Source organism: Furipterus horrens, unplaced genomic scaffold (assembly GCF_987537825.1).
Source record: "Furipterus horrens unplaced genomic scaffold, mFurHor1.1.pri manual_scaffold_3, whole genome shotgun sequence".
Taxonomy (NCBI): domain Eukaryota; kingdom Metazoa; phylum Chordata; class Mammalia; order Chiroptera; family Furipteridae; genus Furipterus; species Furipterus horrens.
This window is the reverse complement of record NW_028327173.1, coordinates 63,801,490-63,808,862: the sequence shown is the minus strand read 5'-3', so window position 1 is coordinate 63,808,862 and position 7,373 is coordinate 63,801,490. Positions and strand designations below refer to the sequence as shown.

Below are 7,373 nucleotides of genomic sequence, written 5' to 3'. Positions count from 1 at the left end.
CCGCCGTAGGTCAGTATCCGGGGGGCGCTCAGTCCCGTCTACTGGGCGCGCCAAGGGCCCTCCTCCGATTCCACGGCCCCTGCCGGGGGTGCCACCGCCGCCCCCTCCCCGGTCTGCTTTCCTGCTTCGGTCTTCTCGCGCCCGCGCCTCCGCTCCATCTCTCGCAGCCCCAGCCTTGATCCGCTTCGCTGCTTCCCGCCTCCGCGGGCCCCGAGAGACTGGCTCGTGACACGTGGAAAAAGTCTCCCAGGAAAACGTCTCCTCCGGGAGGGAAGCGACGGGGCGGAGGTGGGGACTCGGAGGCGGGGCGCCGACGCCTGGCCGGCCACGCGCCGCTGCTCGTCCAGCGAGCACAGACCAGCCTCGCAGCCCGGTCGCCGACGCCGCTGAGCAGCGGCCCCCGCTCTCGGCCGCCAGCCGCGTCTGCCTTCGGCCTGGGTCCGTGTGCGCCCCGCGGCTGGCAGGAAGGGCAAGAGAAAAGGAGTAAGAGAAGGGGGCGCGCCTAGGAGGTTCCAAGTGCAGGAAGGCGATCCCAGCAAGGCCAACAGGCGTTGGCCTGAAAGTTTTTCCTGCCCCGAATCCCGAGAGCCGTGGACGGTTCGGAAGGCGAGGCCTGACCTGGCAGTGCCGCCCTTTCCCGCAGGCCAGGTAGCCTACGAGTGGATCAGGTGTTTTTAGGTTAAGCTTCAGCTGAGGCGCCTGAGCTGCGTCTTTCAAGATCCCGGACTCTGGAGAAAGCGTCAAGAGAGAATGGCTTTACTGTTGTAGACTAGAGCTTTCTTGCTGCCTTGAGAACGCTTAATGTTAGCTGCTAGCAGTGAGTTAAAGAAGGCTGGGCTTTGGCTTCCGGAACAAACAGGCCTTTTGCTCAGGTGGGAGGGTTAGAGTGCGGTTAACCTCAGTTCCTCTGCCTTCATGAAAAGGCGTACAGTTCAGGCAAATGGCGCGGCCAGGGGGCCCCACCTTAGGGTCTAAGCTGCCAGCCGCGCAGCTGAGACTGGGGGTGATGAGTGTACACGGGCCTTGGCTCCCCGTTCCCTGCTGGCAAAAACAAATATAGTGGTGGGTCGTTAAACTTTCTTAAAATAGTAGACTTTCCTGCCTTTCCTGCGTGGCGTTCTCAGGGTCCATAAATGGACCAGTCCTAAAAAAGGTAAGGAGCGAATCAGCTTTGGGTTTATTTACTGTCTTCTGTCTGCTTACATTGATAAATGGGTTTGTGCTCATGGTGGGTGTGGTGTATAACTTTTCTGTTTTTTTCTTAAACCCAGTATTTTTCTTAGCACTTTTCCTTCAGAAGTTAAAGGGTTTTATTGTATCCAGGGAGTATCTTCAGAAATTCCCATTCTTACAGCACGGGAGGACACACACTTGGGTGCACACATAAATAGCCTTTGAAGGGATCCAGGCTTGAACTATACATATGCCTGGTTGTACAATGCCAGCGGGAAACAGAAGATTATGTGTCTTTGAACAGAAGAAGAAATCAGTAAGAGTGAGGTGGGCAGAGGCTGTCTGTGGATGTCAGGCCACAGACTCTGACATTCTATGTTGAAGGGACCAACGACCTCCTTCTCCCCAGAGGTGGAATATGGATTTCACTCTTTCAGATACTACTGGCCACCTTTGTGATGTGCTGACGGTTAGCAGCTAACCAAACAGCACAAGTTTGGGGGAATCTGGTAGCTTCTTCCTATTGAGTCAGCAGTCTCGAGATTTTAGCTCTTCCTCTTCATACTTTAGGGTGACTCAGACTCCCAATACCCATGAAGCTTCCCTTCTCCTTTCATAAGAACCTTCCATAAGCCAGGGCCTGTGGCCTGGACCCTTTAAAACCAGGCACATTTCCCACACTTCCTCTGATCATTCCCATGCAGAGGCCACCATAATAGTGCCACTTTTATTTAATCTCCTGAACTTAAAAACTGATGAATCCCAGCGAAGTGTTTAAAGAGACCTCATTCTTTTCTCCCAAGGAGGAGCATATGATAAGTGTCATTTTTAACACAATAATACATATAAAATATCTCAGTGAAGCAAGTGGAGAGAATAGGGAGAGAAGTTTTGAACAGAGTGCCAGAGAATACAGAACAAAGTCAAGGATGAGAATTATTTACAAGCTAATCTCTGGCTAGGTGTCTAACAGTCAAGTGAAACCCAGAGTAAGACAATTCTTAAAACTTAGTGCAATAACAAGTGGCTTTTTCTGGCTACAATTTTCAAGGTTAAAATAGTGGTCAAAGAAAACCCCTTTGTCTATGAAGATTAAAGGTGGAATCCCCCCCTGAGGCTGACTCTTAGTGTTAGCAGAGGCCTGGAATCCAAGGTCAGTTCTCAAGACTGAAATCACCTGAGCTCTCATATTACCTGTTATGGGCTTCATAGAGAAAAGTAATTTTTTTTCCATATTTCATTTTTGTTATCAAACTGCAATATCCTTTTCCTCATCCAGTGTTTTAAAGCCTTTTATTATTATTTTTGTTAGTTTACTTGTTTGTTTGCTCTGGCAGTTATCTGGGGTTTTTTTATTCCCACGTTCCTCATCCTACTGCAGTTGAGCTTTCTCTACCCCATTTTGAGTTTGGGCTCCTGCATCCTTCTCCCTAGTGTGACAAGACAGCTTTGGGGGCATGTTGCTAGTATTTCTTTCCTCTTAACTGTAGGGACTGCTTCCTTTTTTCTCTGAAGTTTGTATTTTATTATCTCCTCTTGAATAAGTCTGGTGGTTTTAGCCTAAAACATCTGTCAGGCAATAATTGGTGACTAGTGAGGCTAAGGATTCTGGGAAATTGTCCTTGGTGTATGTAATTCCAAAATACCTGCAATTTAAATGGTGGGCTTTTCAAAAAATTGTGTCACCTATAGCAACTAGAGGGAATTGCTAGAAATAGGGTGACTCTAAGTATTTCCCAGCTGACACTGAAGTGGGCCTGTCCAAAAATAAGGTAAACTCAGTCAATTTTTTGAGGAACACATATTAATTATAACTTTATAACTTCTTTTAATTTTACATTTACTTCAAAAGAGTCATCAGTATGACCTCATTAAACTGGGAACTTACTGAAAATGTTAGAGGAAGAAAACTGTAGGGAAATGCCCTATTCTTACTCATCATCTTCAGCTTTAACTGTGTGTGACATCCTGTATTGCTGAGAAATTGGAGTTTTGCTTTACTTATCTTTGACCCAGAGAGCTCATTTTTCACGATATTTTCAAAGGCGGGGAGGCTTGTTCAGAACAAGTACTTTAAAATGTGCAACTCTTGCCCTGGCTTAGGTGGTTGGAGCATCATCTCGTACACCAAAAAGTTGAGGGTTCAATTCCTGGTCAGGGCACATAGCTAGGTTGCAGGTTTGATCCCTGGTCAGGGCACATATAAAGAGGCATTTGATCCATCCGTGTTTCTCTCCAGCTCTCTTTTCCTCCCTTCCCCTCTTTCTAAAAATCAATAAGCATGTCCTTGGGTGAGGATAAAAAAATAAAATGTGCCACTCTAGTTCAGCTTTCTTGCTGGCCTGAGGCGGCAGGTGGTGATGGGAGATGATTTTATAGGAACTCAGCAGCATGGTTATCTCTAGGGAAATTCCTAGAAATTGTAGCATGCTCATCTTTTATGCACGTGCCTGGCTCTAGTGGGAAGTAAAAAGCCTCTCCAGTCTTTCTTCTAGGTGCTTCTCAGGAGTATAGTGACCCATGTTATTTATATTCTGAGAGCTGCGTGAAAAGGTTACTAATGTTTCTTTCTTTGACTTTTCCGCCCCTTAACTTCCTTTAATTGGGGCCCAACTACTCCAGAACGTCAGGGAACTGGACCTTTCTGTCTCTCCCTCTCCCTCCCTCTCTCTCTCTCTCTTTCTCTCTTTCATGAGATTAGCAAATCATGAGCTGACAATCCACTGTAGGAATTTGGAATAAATTTTAAAAACTGATATGGGAGTTGCTAGAGGTTGGTCAAAATTTAGTCTTCCATCTGCCAGATGGCACTGTCATTCACCCTGGGGCCAACATGGTCACTGTAGAAACACTGAATTTTAGCCTCTGCTTCTTCTCTCTACTCCACCTCCCCATCCACCACTTACACACTAATGGCAGGGAAATACTGGGTTACCTGGTACCTGTTATTAGACTCTTTCTTTTTGGAACGCTTATTTTTACTCATAATAACTCACATGTTGCCAAAATCAAGAACATATGGAAAACTTGAAGAAAATTAAGATGACTTATAATAGCAAGATTTTTTCTTGTTATGTATTTTTTGTCAACATTTTTTGAAAAATGGATCTCAATATATTTACATTATAACTTTAAAAAAATTTAATATGTCAGATATTTTTAAGTCAATACAAAGTTACAATGAACATTTTTTAAAATCATTTTTTGACTGGTTATTTTAATACGTGTAGTTTAAATCCATGGAAGTTTGATTTCTAGATCACAGAAACTCTTAGAAACTGCCCAAGTGTCCTTCAAACATTTAATTTCCTTCCATAGTTTTTTTCATTATTGTTATTAAATGTTTACTAACTTGTTCAGAACTTTTGCCTGTTATTATATTGCGTTGTTTTATTCTTATTAATTATTTGGAGCTCTATACAAGTAATAGATAGTAAAGTTTTGCCTGTTTAAATATGTTGCAGACCTTTTTTCCTAAGTTTGTCTTTTAATTTTTTGAAGTCAAATTTTTTTGTTAAGATCTGTCAGTCATTTTCATGGCTTCTGAATTTTGTTATGCTTAGAAATGCATGTTAATTTATATATAATTCTTTTATTTTTTAATGTGTCTAAGTTTTATATTTTGTTTGTATTTGGTTTGAGGGAGGACCCTAACTCTCTCTCTCCAATGGATTCCAAATGTACATGATAACAATTCATTGACTAATTCATTCTTTGGAAGAACTTTAGGAATATGATTGGAAATGAAGTAGGATTTCTATCAGCAAACTTATCAACTAAATTACCTAAGATCTTCTAATGTGTCTTGGCTAAGCAAAACATTTTAGCACATTTTAAATTCTATTTTCATATAAACATTTTAGACTTTCTATTATTATTGTGTTGTTTTATTATATTTGTTGTTATTATTACTATAACTATTTGGTCTTAATGGTACTGGCCAAGGAAAGGTTCATGCACTCAGCGTTATTGTCTCCTTCATTGGGTCATTTCTTTTTTCCAGCTAAGACTCATTGGTCACCTATTATGTGTCGGTACTGTGCTGTATGTTGTGGAATATAATGTTAAGCAAGACGAGTCTTCACGAAGTTCTGTTGTAGGGGAGACCAATAAAGATTGTGACCTCAATTATGAAGGCAATTAAGTCATAAGAGAGACAATGGGAAGGTCACTTTTAAAGGATGGTTAATGAGCCCTCTCTAAAGAGGTGACTCTTGAGCAGAGAGGTAAAGGATGAGAGAAGCCAGACATACTAAGAGCTGGGGGAATAGCAGTAGACAGATGAAGAAGTAAATGCAAATGCCCAGAGCAGGGAATGTTCCAGGGCCAGGGAGGAGGCGGTGGGGTAGTGAGGAGTGGGGAGAGAGGGTTAGGAAGAAGTGGGCAGGAGACTTTTAGACAGCAGTAGAAGGGTTGGATTTTAGTCTGAGGGCAGGGGAACCGCTAAATGGTTTTAAATAGTAAAGTAATATCTGACTTCTGCTTTAAAAATGACCTCTCTGGCTACTCTGTGGAGACTTGGGAGGCTGCAGTGGATAGAGGGAGATGGGGACCACTTCATGTTGTATTTTAAAGGAAGATTTGATTGACTGGATGTGAGGGTTGAGGAAAAGGAGAAATCAACACCTGACTCTGAAGCAAAACATCTTATACTTTGCTGCACATTAGAATCATTGGGAAAGCTTAGCAAAATCTCAATGCCCACCTCATACCTGGACACCAACTAAATCACAATGTCTAGAGCCAGGCAGCCAGGCACTGAAAGCTTTGAAAATCCCCAGGTGGTTCTGCTATGCAACCAAGGTGGAAAACCACTGTCTGGATGAGGGATTACAGCTGAGAGTCAGATTCCCAGTGAGGCAGGAAGAAAACCAGGGGAGTGGGGTATTATAGAAGCAGAGAGGCGAGGTTGTCCCAGGGACCTAGTGGTCAGCTCTATCAATGCTGCTGAGCCACAAGGTCCAGGCCTGAGAAGTAGCCATTGGAACCTGCAGCAGTTTCAGTGGAGAAGGATGAGTGGAAACCTGGTGTTTGCTCTGGAAAATCTGAGGCACAAAGCTAACTTGAGGAAGGTAAATGTTGAGTTCCATTCATCACACAACTCTCCTGATGTTTTCCTTTCCATTTCAATAACATGACCATTTAGAAGTCTCCTGAATTTATGGGCTAGGATGCCGTTGTCTGTCAAATGATCATCCACTTTAAGAAAAATTGTGTTTGAAATATTAGTTTATTTGAACGTAACATTTTTCTTCATTCCTGACCATATCACAGGCTGTTTACTACTTCAGAAATATTAATCCAGGCATCAAGAAGGAACACTGGATAAGGGGATCAGTAAAATTAGATTCTCATTGTTGGGGCAGGTTGCAATCTCAGGGTACGGTAGTTGCCTCATTTGTAAAATGAGGAGACAAAAGCAGGTAAAATCTCCAAGGTGGAGGATTTCAAACTGGGTGCATATTAGAATCACCTGGGGTGCCTTTTAAAAACCCAGATGTTCAGGTTGTATACACAACAACTAGGCTAGAATCTCTGAGGACGATTGAGTGCTGGGCATCAGTAGTTTGAAGCACTCCAGTTCTTGTCTAGTTCTGATAACAAATTATTCTATCTTCAGTATTACTATATCCCTTGCCCTCAACAAAACCAGGAAGTGGGGAGGAGTGAAGACTGGGCAGGCAGCTAACAGGGTCTGTCCTGGGAGGTCTCAAGATTTATTGTCCCGGCTTCTTTCCCAGGAAGGGATTGAAGGATACTCTCCACAAAAATGAGGGAGCAAGGAAAGGTGAGGATGGGATTCAGGAAACGTTGAACCTGATTTAGGAAGGAGGTGAAGGGCCTTCTGAAGCTGATGGCGCTGAAAAGGGATTAGAAAGCAACCAGTGTAGGTTGAAGCAGGAGGATGAGAGTTCCAGGAATAAAGTCCCTGGGAGAAGAGAGGAGTTGGCAGGATTTCTCCAACTTGTTTGAAGAATTGAAGGGAGCTGGCAGAGTCAGCACAGTTTGGTGTGATAAGGTCCTGGGTGGTATGTGAAAACTAAGCAAATGGGGAAAAAGGCAATTCACTCCAAAAAAAATGTTTTTACAAGAAAAAATATAAAACTATGGTGTACTAATAGCTCAACTGTGAAGAGTATTTGCATATTTTTTTCATAAATTATAGTTAATTTATCCAGAATCTTTATTAAAACTTTATT

The 7,373-nt window shown here is 43.1% G+C and overlaps 1 protein-coding gene across 1 annotated transcript in view; it reads left to right on the top strand.

Moving 5' to 3' along the window:
- Positions 1–345: 345 nt before the first annotated feature.
- The window catches only part of MCOLN2 (mucolipin TRP cation channel 2), a 52,788-nt gene continuing 45,760 nt past the window's right edge, over positions 346–7,373 (top strand). Inside the window, exon 1 of the mRNA XM_090269678.1 lies at positions 346–1,153. The gene's annotated coding sequence lies outside the window, so the exon portion shown is untranslated. The remainder of the gene's footprint in view (positions 1,154–7,373) is intronic.